At 35.5% G+C, this 13,163-nt stretch overlaps 1 long non-coding RNA gene across 1 annotated transcript in view; it reads left to right on the top strand.

Annotated features, from left to right (window-relative positions):
- LOC116422978 overlaps window positions 1–1,311 on the top strand; it is a 34,706-nt gene extending 33,395 nt beyond the window's left edge. Inside the window, exon 2 of the long non-coding RNA XR_004233467.1 lies at window positions 1,271–1,311. This is a non-coding gene — a long non-coding RNA (uncharacterized LOC116422978). The remainder of the gene's footprint in view (window positions 1–1,270) is intronic.
- Window positions 1,312–13,163: the final 11,852 nt, after the last annotated feature.

Below are 13,163 nucleotides of genomic sequence, written 5' to 3'. Positions count from 1 at the left end.
TTAATCTGTTTGGGCTTCAGTTTCATTAACTGTAAAATAGAGGTTCAGCAAATTTCATTCAGTAAACCCTCAGTTAAGGTATTGGCAATATAAATATGAAAAACAGACTTTGTCCCAAGGGGGCATAACTATTTAACATTAATTAACAGCTATCTTACCCTTGGTGGGATAATCAATAAATGATATATGCATTTAGATTATTATTATTATTATTATTTTAATACTCCACTTGAATTTTCAATAAAAATTATTTTATCTGGTACTTTGTTTAACTTGAAATACCTGTGATCTGGCTATGTACTTTTATCAATAACACTGTTATCATACAAGTTTGTGACTACTACAAGATCCTAAGGTGCCTTTTGGATAATCGAGAAAGATGAAATTATATTCTATAGAGTTTTAACATTAAGTGAATTTTAAATCATTCTAATATTTGAAAATTGGTAACATGATAACATTAAACTTATCTAGTAATTCAAAGTTTGCAAAGATTTTTCCTCACAATAACCCCATGAGGTAGGTTGTTGCATGTGTGATTGTTTCTATTTTACAAATGAAGAAATTGAGGTTCAGAGAGATTAAGTGACTTATCGATGGTAATATATCCAGTAAGTGTCAAGGTCAAGAATTGAATCCAAGGCTCTCCTAATGCTAAGTTCAGTTAGAAGTCTTTTGGTAAATATTTGTTGTTGATAAGGATAATGATCTTTTTCTTCTCAGTCTAGCAGTTCCAAAGGGAATCTATCCAATGACACTTCTCAAATATTTTATTTTATTTTATTAATGAAAACTTGAGTTTTAATGATAATTTAAATATTTTTGGATTGGTGGGAGCATTTTGCTTTCCCCTTCAGTGAGGTAGTCTTCAGTCAGGTAGTCTGAGATCAGGAAATATCAATTATAGGGGACAGTTTTGTCAATTTGGCTTCATGGAATTTGCAGAAAGCATCCATGTACATAGTAACAGAGTGAGTCATGCCAATAGAAAGAGACTGGTGTGGAACAAGTGTGGCATGAAATGGACTGTTTGTTTTTTTCCACAGTCTGCTGATTAGCCCTGCAAACCCATTCCCCAGCTCTGTTAGCAAAACCTATAAAAACACTGGGGCCTCAATAAAGTCAGCCACCAGTGTTAGCCACCCTCAAGGGTGTGGGGGTTGCAATAGCCCCAGTTCTCTAGCTACCATTTGTGTCTGGTTAGAAAGTTAATAACGAAAGTCCAAGAAATGTTAACATGGATAGTAGAACACATGTTCCCTTTTTGCAGTGACCCTGGAAACAGCCTGAGATTTCTTATAAATCACAAAGGAAAATAAATACCTTCATCCATGGAGGGGAAAAGACAGCTCGAGAAAAGGGACTTTGGAAAAAGATTGTCTCTAGACAGCAGTCTTGTGGTAAGTACTAAAATATTCATTTACTGCTCTATATGTTTTGGCTTAAAAAGCATTATTCTTTGACTGTTATTTCCTGAACCCTGTACCTTTGAAACTACCATTCCAGATACCCCATTAGCAGCATCCCTGGGGATTTCCTTTCATTTATTTTTTACAAACTCAAAAGGCAGCAAATTATAGGAATGTTTGTCTAGTATCTTAATAGGTGAATGTCATAATCTGTCAACATTATTTATAATTATTGTAATTCCATCTAAAGGAGACATCACCCTACACAAAAACACTACTGTATGGTTATTGCTAAATATAAGGCCTCTATATAGAATTCTTCCATCACAAATTTATCCTTATGTTATAGACCAGACTATTAAGAATCCATGTAGTTTCAATTCTGAAAGAGCCGATTTGGCTCCTGAAATTTGGAGGTGGGTATGTGGGCTAGTTTAATGGAATATTACACTTTTCCTTCCAAGTTTCTGTACAGATGTGAGTTGTTTTGAAAATTCACCATCTGGTTGGATATTTGCAGTTATGGGGATTGTGCCTTGTCTGTGAAAGAGACTAAGCTATTTGTTATTCAGAAGTTCAACTCTTTCTCCTGCTTTGGACCACATTATATCAGCTATTCTTTCCCATCTTACTACTTATGGGAGAAATAGTTAATGGAATGAAGTCGATTGTTTCTTTTTCTATGAAACCAGAGAGTGAAATGCAGATTTAGTTCTACTTTTTTTTTTCTTCTTCCAGGATTAGATTTTTGTTAAGTCACAGTTTTTAAACACTGCGGATAGACTTGTATTCTAAGTCTCCAGAATACAAGTATCCTTTCCAGGTATACTCTTTACCTCTCCAACTATTCAAAGAAAGGAACTTCTGAGAATTGTAAAAGGTATTAAAAAAGAGCCCAGTATGTCAGATCCTTTTCTGATGATTAAACTCATACTCTAAATCTCCACACAGATGTGTGGGTACTTGTGAATTATACATTAAGCAACATCTTGCCAGTGCACAAATTCACTGTTTTATTCTAATCTCTTTTCCCAATAATATGCCCTAACCTTAGTTGTTTCCTAATTTTCTCTGTCTCCAGATAGAAAAAAATTTGAAAATTGTGTGTTTTCATGTTGGAGCATTTGAGAAGATTGAGTTGGAGCAAAGTGTCAAGTTTCAAATATGCGCTCCCTTGTCTCTTTGCCACCATCCGTCTAAAGCAGGAATGTTAAATTGTCTTTGTATGCAAATATAATCATAGAAACTCTATTATGCATAGGAAGAATTGATAATTGCCTATACCATATGATTTGAATGGACACCAGGAGAGTCTCCCTACGTCCATATAGCTCCCTAGATGAATTATTACTGATGAACTTGGTTGACCTTAAGGTTATGACATTGTCCCTTATTAATAAATTTCTGTAAAAAAAAAGGAAAGAAAGCTTACTGTAATTGGAATTAGCACATGTAGGGTCAGATGATGTTGAATAAGTCTCTTAAACTTGGTAAATCAGGCTTTTCTCATTTGTCAAATGGGAATAATGACATCTGCCTTACCTTGTAGGGTTGTGTTTTGGGGATCAAATGGGATAAAATATATGAGTACTATGTAAACTATAGAGCACTGAGATGTCATCACTATTATCAATCATGAATAAGAAATATAATTTCTCTCAATTAAAGATCTTATAACAGGGCTTCATGATCAGGGAACAATGGATTCCCATGAATAGATTTTAGGATTTCTATGATCTTAAGTGAAAAAGGCTTTACCATATTGTAAAAATGGTCTGTCTCTTGTAAAAAAATGATCTATCTCTCCCCTTCTTTCCCCTCCTCTACTTCATTTTTCCTTCCTCTCCTCTCTAATAAGTCTCTCTCTCTGTGTCTTTGTCTTTATCTCCTTTCCTTCTTCTTTTTTCCCTTCTCTTTCCTTCTCCTTCCCTTCCTTCTCCCTCCTCCTTCCTCCTCTCTCTCTCTGTCTCTCTGTCTCTGTCTCTCTCTGTCTCTCCACACATAGACACACACACACACACACACACACACACACACACACAGTTTAAGAACCCCTGCCTTGAGCCTTTCCAAGTGACAGCTGAGAGCTTTGGACAGAGATGGCTTGGACAGACAAATCCTAATTATGTGTAATTGCTAGGATAGGTGGTCTGGAAAGGGCACTGTTAGCTAGCTTATAGTATCATAATATAAAAACGTAAGTGCCTAAACTTCAGGAGAGTTGGACCACAGATAAAGGAGAAGACACTGGAAAGGTGGAGGGAAGGAGGAGGTGAAAGCATACTTGGGGAACTAAGGATGTGTAGTTTGGAAAAGCAAAGTTTTAAGGGCAGGGACTTGATATAGTTATCTTTAGGTGTTTGAAGAGAGATTACAATTGTTCTGCATGAACTCACACATCAAAATTAGGGACAGAATATACAAGTTGCAGAGAGAGAGACAGAGGTGACAAAAAGAGAAGAGGGAAGGGAGAGAGGGAAGCAGAAATGTAGGGAAGAAGGGAAGGAGTGAGGGAAAGAGAGATTTCAGCTCCAAATAAAATGGAAAAACTCTTAACAATTAATTAGATCTATCTCAAAAAGCATTGTTTCCCTCTCACTGAAGTTGTTTCAGGAAAAGCTAGATGGTTCCTTATTGAATATGTTGTTGAATATATTCTTGTTCATTCCTCCATTTCTCAACTCCAGATTTTTTACCTTGATGCCCCATATGCCTACCTCTATGCATGAAATGCTTTCTCTACTTGTTTCCACCTTTTATCTTCTTGCCTTTCTTTAAACCTGCTAAGTGAAAAATCTAAGCCAACTCTTAACTAAACTCCCATCTTCTGTAATACTTTTTTTTTCCAGTGCCACTTACCTTTAGCACCTTCCCTTAAGACTATCTCCAAGTTATTCTGTACATGTCTTATTACATATTTTCTCCCACAGTATATTTTATATATATATATATATATATATATATATATATATATATATATATATATATTTTTTTCCTTTTTAAACTGGGATTTCTCTATCTCGGCCAGACTAGAAGAGCAGCATCTTCCTATGACACCAATCTCTCTGATCATTGACATGGAAGTTTTGGGTTAAAAAGTTTTCCTTTCTTAGAGATCCTGATGGTCCTCTACTCTAAGAGTTTTACCAAATTGGTGCTGGATGGTATCAATCCATTTAGTCCATTGTAGACTAGAGCCTCCAAACTAAGGAAATCCATAAGTCTAGTCTCCCAAGTAGTAGGGATTATATGGTTGTGCTAATACATCCAGTTTATCCGTTAGAAAAACTATATGCTCCTTAAATGAAGAGACTTTACCTTTCTTTGTATCAACAGCACTTGGCTCAGTGCATGGCACATATTATGCACTTAGTAAGTGCTTCTTACCTTGACTCCAAGAATGAGTGAACTACCTGACTTCTGAGATACCTGTCATCTTTGAAATTCTATGTCTTTTTATAAATATGTGCACAAAATTCAATTATGTTACTACTGCCCCCTATTACTTCAGGTCTAGGTTTTTGTTCACACAAGCCCACTGAATGGGCATAAGGATTTAGGGCTCCTAGTTATCTCTTTCTTTTGGAAAATGAATATCATTTAGTTGATTTTCAAATTTATCATCATCCAAAACTTCCCTGACCATGAGATTATGACTTGAAACAAAACAAAATACAATGGATTCTTTAAAAACTCATGATACTGTATTTTTTAAGCACCATTCTATTTTCTTTTGGTTATCTAAAATTAGATTCTGTTAGTGCCATCTTTACTCCCCTACAGGGGGAAACCTTGAGATAAAACATGTTCACACATAGCTATATGGCTTTATTAGTATATAGTGGGTGCTTAATAGCTGCTAACAATGGGAAAAATCACTTGCCATAACATGGTTTATGCCAAGTGAATTTATCTATGTGTTATATGCTGTCATTCATGTAGGAAAAACTCACGTGGCATAGCAGAATGATTGCAGGCTTTGGACAGAGAAGAAAGCTGAGTTTGAATCTTTCTTCTAACACATTTTGTCTCCTTGGACAACTTAGTTAAATTCTGTTATTCAGTTTCCTTCTCAATAAATGATAATAATAATAATACCTGAAATACCTCCCCTTTTTAACTACTGGGTTATTTTGAAACTCAAAAGATATTTTACAGATATGTATACAACATATACATAGGCATATATATTGTTCCAGGAATTCTTGTAATCTATTTTTGTAACTTGTAAACTATTTTTTATAAACTATATTTTGTAATCTTGTAAACTATTTTTGCAGTTATTGTCCAGACCTAAGATTTCATTTCATTAAAGAAGCTAAGTAGTACAGTAGATAGAATATCAAGTCTGGAGTTAGGAAATTAGGAAGACCTGAGTTCACAAGTGACCTCAGATATTTATTAGCTATGTGACCCTGGCCAAGTTACTTAACCTTCTTTGTCTCAGTTTCCTCATCTGTAAAATAAGTGAGAAAAGAAAAAGGCAGAACCACTCCAGTATCTTTGCCAAGAAAACCCTAAATTGTATCACAGAGTTGTACACAATTGGAAAAAACAACAATGATTTCATCAGTATAGAGAACTATGTGGTGGAAAACTCTTTTTGTTATAGATTTGTAGATCTGCAGACCTCAACTGTTACATAGTATGTAGTCTTAGTTGCTGGGGGTAATTAGACTTGCCTATGATCACACAGGGTATATATGCCATTTAATCTTCCTGACTCTAAGACTGGCTTTTTCTCTCCTATACTATCCTTCCTTCTTAGTTATCATCATTAGTATTGTTGTTTTTGTTATCAATGGAATTCAGATGAGTGGTCTCAGAAGATATTGTTATACTTATTATTCTTTGATAGTTACTACTCTGTAGATATGCAATGTTACATAGTGGATAGAGATTAGGATTTGAAGTACACATTTAAGACCTACTTCTGCCACATACTTGTATGTTATCCTGGGCAAATCAATCAAGCTTTCCCTGAGCAATTCTTTTTGTTTCATTTTTTAAAAATAATTAATTTAAAACTAAATACAAAATAAGAAAAAAAGGGAGAAAAAGGGAAAAAAACAGAACAAAACAATTGTCATGTGCCTGGCAGAACATTTCTACTTCAAGAAAGCATATATAATACTAGAAGAAATAATACTGCCCATTTTTTCTTTGCTTCCTTATAGTTATTCTTTTTTCTGCTGTGCATTTTTTACTTTATTCTTTTTTCCCTTTTCATTCCCCTACCTTCCCCAAAGCAGATTACATTTAAGCACAACTATATTTATTTTTGTGTGTGTATACACCCATACAAACAACTACATTATTTATATATATATGCATATATATATATACATCTACATGCATACCTACATACATGTACATAAATATTTACACATACCTATACATGCATCTAAAACAATCTTAATATGGCTGACATATAACGTAGATTTCTCTCTTGATTGAATCTTTTAAGTTTGACTTTGTCTGAGATCAGTAACTGCTAGCCCTACTTTTTTTTTCCTAATAAGTTCTACTCCTAACCCTTTTTATTGTATTTCCATATATTTCTTATTTCCTGCTAACTCTTTTCTCTTTAGTTCTACTCCCTAATTTGCCTTACCATTACTTAATGCCCCCTTCTCCCTATGGATGCCTTCATTATCATCTCCTCCCATTCTTTCCCTCCTTCTTTATCCCTTTTTCATTAATTTATATATTTAGTCCTACTCCCATTAATCTACACACTCTTCTATTCTCCACCTTATCCTATTCTCTCTTCCCTTTAATTCTTTATAGACTTTGGAGGGTGCTAGGTTTTCATGGTATATGTATCTATTGTTCCCTATTTAACCCATTCCTGTTGTGAATAGGTTTTCAGAACTACCAACTCCCCTCCCCCATCTACTGCTTCTGTGTTGGTTCTTCCTCTACACCTTATTCATTATAAGTATTTTTTTTTACCTTATCCTAAATAGTTTTGCTTTTTACAGTTAAATCACATTCAGCTCTAACCCAGTTTTTTTTTGCATTACCCAATTACTAATATCCATCTTGGACACATGGTTTACATTTCCACATATAAAATATAAACAGTTTGGTCATTATTGAGTCCCTTGAAGTTAGTCTTTGATGCGGGCTCTTATGTGTAAAATTTTCTATTGAGTTCATCTCTGGTTGAGAGAGTTGTGAGAAGGATGGATGGTGTGGGGAAACTTAGAACAGGGAGGCCAAAGAGATCATTGAAATGATCTGGGAAAGCAGTGAAGAAGGCACAATTTAAGTTGGTGACCAAATGAGTATTGAGAAGACAATGGATTCAAGAGATACAAAAATAGATATCACCAAAGTTGGCACATGGTTGGATTTGTGAGGTGAAGGGAGTAACAATAATACTAGCATTGTGGACTTGGGATCTTGGGATGCTGGAGGGATATTGAGATTTTTTTGGTTCTTTTTTTTTTTTTTTTGCTGAAATAGGGAATTCTGGGTTTTAGTGGATTTGGGAGAAATATGAGTTGTGTTTTGGACATATCACATTTAAGAAGTCCATGAGACATCTAGCTTAAAAGTATTTCTGATGCAGGAAAGGTGCTCAGGTGAGAAACAGAGGCTGAGTATATATATATCTGGGAATCATCTTCTGCATAGACATGATAATCAAACTCCTGGAAGCTGATGAAATCATTAAGAAAGTGCATATGGAAAGAATGGAAAGAACAGAAAAGGACCCAGAACAGAGCTTTGAGGAACACTCAAGGTTACAACACATAATGTGAATGATATTACAGGAAAGAAGGAATGGTCAGAGAGATAGGAGGAGAACCTTCTGAACATAAGGTCAGGAAATCCCAAAGGACAAAGTAGTTAGAAAAAGAAGGTGGTTAGCAGCACTAAATGCTACAGGAAGGTCATGGAGAAGGAGGACTGAGAAAAGATCATAAATTTGTCAATTAAGAAATTTAAAGAAAGTATAGTTTCAGCTGGAAAATGAGATGAAGTCAGATTGCTATAGGAGCACTTAATGTTGGTTGCTGGTGCTGGTGTTGCTGCTTATATTCATGGCATTTATGATTCCATTACTCATTTATTTATAGTAAAGTTGTTCATTTGATATCACTGGGGTAGGGTGAAGTCTGGTGGGGGAGGATTTGATCCTCCAAAGATGTGTTTTGGATTTGAAATCAGATGATCTGGTTTTAAGTCCTGGTTCAAGTTATTCATAAGCTTGTTGAGATTGCTCAAGTCACAACAACTCTTTGGTTTTTGTCCTTCATAAATGGAGAAAGTGATCAAGTGTTTAATACAATGCCTGGCACATAGTAGGTGCTTAATAAATGTTTATTAATTGATTGATAGATTAACCACAAAGATTTTTTCCCAGCTTTAAATCCTGTTACGGAAACTGCCTTGAATTTCCATCACTTTAGAAATTAAAGACCAAATCCAGAGTATCAAGAGGCACCAGTTATTTTCCTTTACAGATTGTAGTCCAAACCCATAACATACTGTTTTGACTAAGAACAAGGGGACTATTAGCTTCATTACATTTAGCACATAATCAAATTGCAAAGGGTTTTGTAGGAAGTGCATTTTGAAGTAATTGCATTCTTCAGTCTCAGGAAACCACAGAATGAAGAACCTTACTTTATGTGTGATGAAATCGCTCCCATTTGGGAATTTGAACCAGTGGTTTTTAATCTTAATTTAAGCTTTGGAATTCGTGTGTGTGGCTGTGTGTGTTTCTCTGCATGCACATGGGCACACACATGGATGATGTGATTTTTGCAATTCAACATATTTTGTTTTTATAAATCATTCTATTAAAGAAGAAAATATCCTATAAGGGAAACAAAAAATATATATTAATAAAAAAAATCTCTGTTTGGGGTAAGGAGGAGAGAAGTAAAAGAGGAGGTTGAATACACAGAAAGCTCTTACTGACTGCAAAACTGCTATTATCAGTGGGAGTCTATGGAGTAGCTGTAAATTCGGGGCAAGTACAGTCCTCTCTCTGATGATAATAAAAATCACACTAGAAAACGAGGTCTTTTCTTGACCCTAGACTGTTCAGCTGTCTGCAGGATACTTTTTGATCAGAAAAAGTCAGTATTTCAAGCTGTGCTTTTTATTTGCAAGAATCATTCCCAGGCTGTACACTCAACGATTTGACACTTGGAAGCTGTGATAGCATTGAGCCATCAGGAGGTGAGGAAGTGAGATATCTTTCTTAGCAACTCCCATTTCAACAGCAAACATTTTCTCTTAATTTGAAAGAAAGCTTTCACTTTTAAGTGCAGATGACAGTAATTGTTACCTTGGTGATTGATGGATTCCTCCCAATTCTCCAAAACTCTGACTGGTCACTGTGTCAGCTACACAGACATTGCTATTGTTCATGAGGCATAATTTGGAGTAGTCATTGAGGCTGGAAAAGATCCCCATAGGTCACCTAGTCTACATTCCCCTTTTAGAGCAAGTTTCACCAAAATCATTACAGTCTTATGGTCCTCTGTCTTTATATTTTAAAAAGACAATCAATAAATATTTGCCCATTATATCCCCAGAGATGAACTAGGGTTAATTATACAAGAAATATTGGAGTTGGTCCCAGTTCTCATGAAACATGTAAGCTCTTTGTAGGAAGAGGTTGTTTCATTTTTTTATTTCCTTTGGTCAGAGGCTGAGTTTTCTTCTCTAGATTTTTTTTCCATGAAGGTGAATATGTTCTTTATATTGACAATAACTTAGTCAACCAAGTTAAATTTTGGAAAGCTCAAGTCTCACTGAACCTCTTCTCAAGCAGAAAAAAACAGCATTATTAATTATTGTTACTTCATGCAGTGAATACTAGAAAAATCAGTCCTTTTTAAATATAATATCATTTTATGCCTCGTGTCACACAGATTAACTTGACTACATTACTTCAGCTACTACAGATGTCTCAGAGTCGATTTTATGATGTTCTAGGCAACCCTCACCATGCAAATTTCAAGTATGCATGACTAACCCTATTGAGTGCTCAAGTTGGAACTCCTCTTTCCCCTTTCCACCCATCCTTGAAAAACAACAAAGTGTAGTGTATTGACAAATGCCTAGTGATCTTCACAGAGAGTTCAACCTTTAATCCAGAGTTTAAAATGACCTTAGTGTGATTCATAACAGCATTAAGTGAAAGAAGGGGATCAAAAAACAGATGCAGTATTCTTTCCTCTGACTAATCTAGTTGCAACATGGTCCTTATCCCAGCTTTATCCTTAAGTTTCAGGTAAGCTTACAAGGTCTGGAGTAGAACTAGGAATAGAAAAATATAACTGGGTTCAGGTCTCCACAACTAATGAGACACAGGCAGTTAATTAAATTTGGAAACCTTAAACTGGGGAATGGTTGGCAACACTTTTGAAGCGGCAAGCCAAATCTTTGTTTACTTCCCAGTAAGTGGGGCACAGATAATGGGAGAAATTGTGATTATTCATGGATACAAGCACAGGGAAGTCTTGTCTACAGAGTTCAGGGAAATCCAGGGCATTGGTGCTTATTAGTCTCGAAGTAGATGTTTGAAAGAAGGAAGATGATAGCATGGATTTCTACTTTTGTACACATAATGGCCAGGGATAAATTTAGGAGGCTTCAGGGGTCCTCAATTCAAATACAAAGGTTCCTGAATCACACTTTAATCCCTTACCTGCTTACTAACATGGTTCCAATTTGTCACCTTCAATGTCAGCTTAGTTTCTTAGGAAGAATGGGATAGAAGATAGTTACTGAAGGAGGAACATTAGTAATGGGGGGAGGAGATATTAGTGAATAACTCCATTTTCTTTATGGTTTTGCTTAAAGCTGGTCCTCATGACTATGCAAACCTTTCCTTCACAGCCCTGGTTGCTGGGTCACTAGAAAAAATAAAATGTCACCTTTAGCATATGTGATGTGGGTGCTTGGCCATGACCTGAAGTATTACTGTTGGAGATCTGCTCCCCCTGAATTATTTAAATTCACTTAGATTATCCTTGGTTCTGCTTTGATCTAAGATAACCCTGCTGTCATTTTCTGTAACCTCTTATTCTGTTCCCTTCTTGTTGTCTCAAAGCACAATAAAAGGGATGGATGAGAGCTACTGTACACACCTTTACAAATACTATGTTAGAGAAAGAAGATATAAAAATACCACAACCGCTTAAATGGGAACAAGTGCAAATGATCAACAACATTTGTTTTACTGTCTATATTTTCTTGTGATGCCAAGATTTGCCTGTCATTCTTTCAGTGTTTCACCATCCTTCAAAAATGAGAATCATCAGATCATAGGAGTTTCTATGGTTACTGACAAGTTTTCCACTCCATCCCTCTGACAGCTCAGAGTCATTCTCATGAGAATATTTCATTGCTTGTGCTTTGACCATATCAAGAGGTGGGGCTTTTATCACTTCCCTTAGAAGTTGATCCTTAAGCTAGAAGCCAGAGAGTTGTTGTGGATACTTTCTCTCTTTTTTTTTTCTTTTTCTTTTTCTTCCCTCTCTCCCTCCCTCCCTCTTTCCCTTCTTCCTCCTTTTCTTCCTTTCTTCCTTACTTCCTTTCCCCCTCCATCCCTCACTTCTTTCTTTCTCTGTGTCTTTCTCTGTCTCTGTCTCTCTGTCTGCCTCTCACTCTTTGTCTTTCTGCCTTTCTTCTTGTCTTTCTCTCTCTTTCTTTCTTTTCTTAGCCTATCAACAGAAATTTTTTGAGCATCTCTTGTGTCCACAAACTTATGGTCTTCTTTCCCAGTCTCCTTCTCTTGCCCCCTTCACCCTACTCCCCGCCCCCCCAAAGAAAAGAATATAGCAATAACCTTATAATCCAATTAGGGGAATAAGCAAATGACTATAATTTAAATTAAATTATAATATTTAGAGATAAGGTGGTATAAATAGTGGAAAGAACCCTAACTTTAGAGTCAGAAGACTGGCTAAATAAAACTGATATCTATTGTTTATGGGATATTGGGTAAGTCATTTTACCTAACTAAATCTCTATTGCCTCTCTCTCTTGCCTCAATTTGGTTCAATTAACAGAATTGTGGGTTTAGAATTAGTAGTCTTACAGTCAAAGATTAATATTACTTGATCTCCCTGGGGTTCAGTTTTCTCCATTGTAAAGTTAATATTAGACTAGATAACTTCTGAGGTCCCAACTAGTTTTAAATTGTTGATCTTTTGAAGAGTTTAAGTAGTGGGGGCTCTAGGAGTTCAGAAAATGAAAAGACAACTCCAGAGTAGAGTGATCAAAGAAAGCCTCCTGTAGGTGGTAAATTTTAAAAGAGAGTTTTAAAATCTTTTTAATGTCATAGATCCCTTTAGCAACTTATTTTCTTAGAATAATTGTTTTAAAGGTATAAAGTAAGACATATAAGATTGTGAAGGAAACCAATTACATTGAAATACAATTATTAAAAATCAATCAAACAAACAAATGAAAATCAAGTCCACATCCTCAGACTAAGAATATTGGCTTTAAAAGCTTCTCTCTTTAGCAAGGCTTAGACAAGCTATAGGTATTGAACCAGATTTTTCTTGATTTTTAACTAGGGTGTCATTTCATTTACTGATGCATTTATTTTCTAAATAGTTCCCTGATGTCCAGGTTGGATCAATGGAGCCTTCAAAGATGTCCAACTTTAGACCTGGAAGAATCTGGCTCATTGCATTTCCAGTATAGTCATTAGCACATACATTTGATTCATCCTTTTTATTGCTTTTCTGACTCTATTAATGGCATTTCTCCCTT

This window comes from Sarcophilus harrisii, chromosome 3, assembly GCF_902635505.1.
Source record: "Sarcophilus harrisii chromosome 3, mSarHar1.11, whole genome shotgun sequence".
NCBI lineage: Eukaryota > Metazoa > Chordata > Mammalia > Dasyuromorphia > Dasyuridae > Sarcophilus > Sarcophilus harrisii.
Note: the sequence above shows the minus strand (reverse complement) of the source record. Positions and strands in the feature narration are given on the sequence as shown.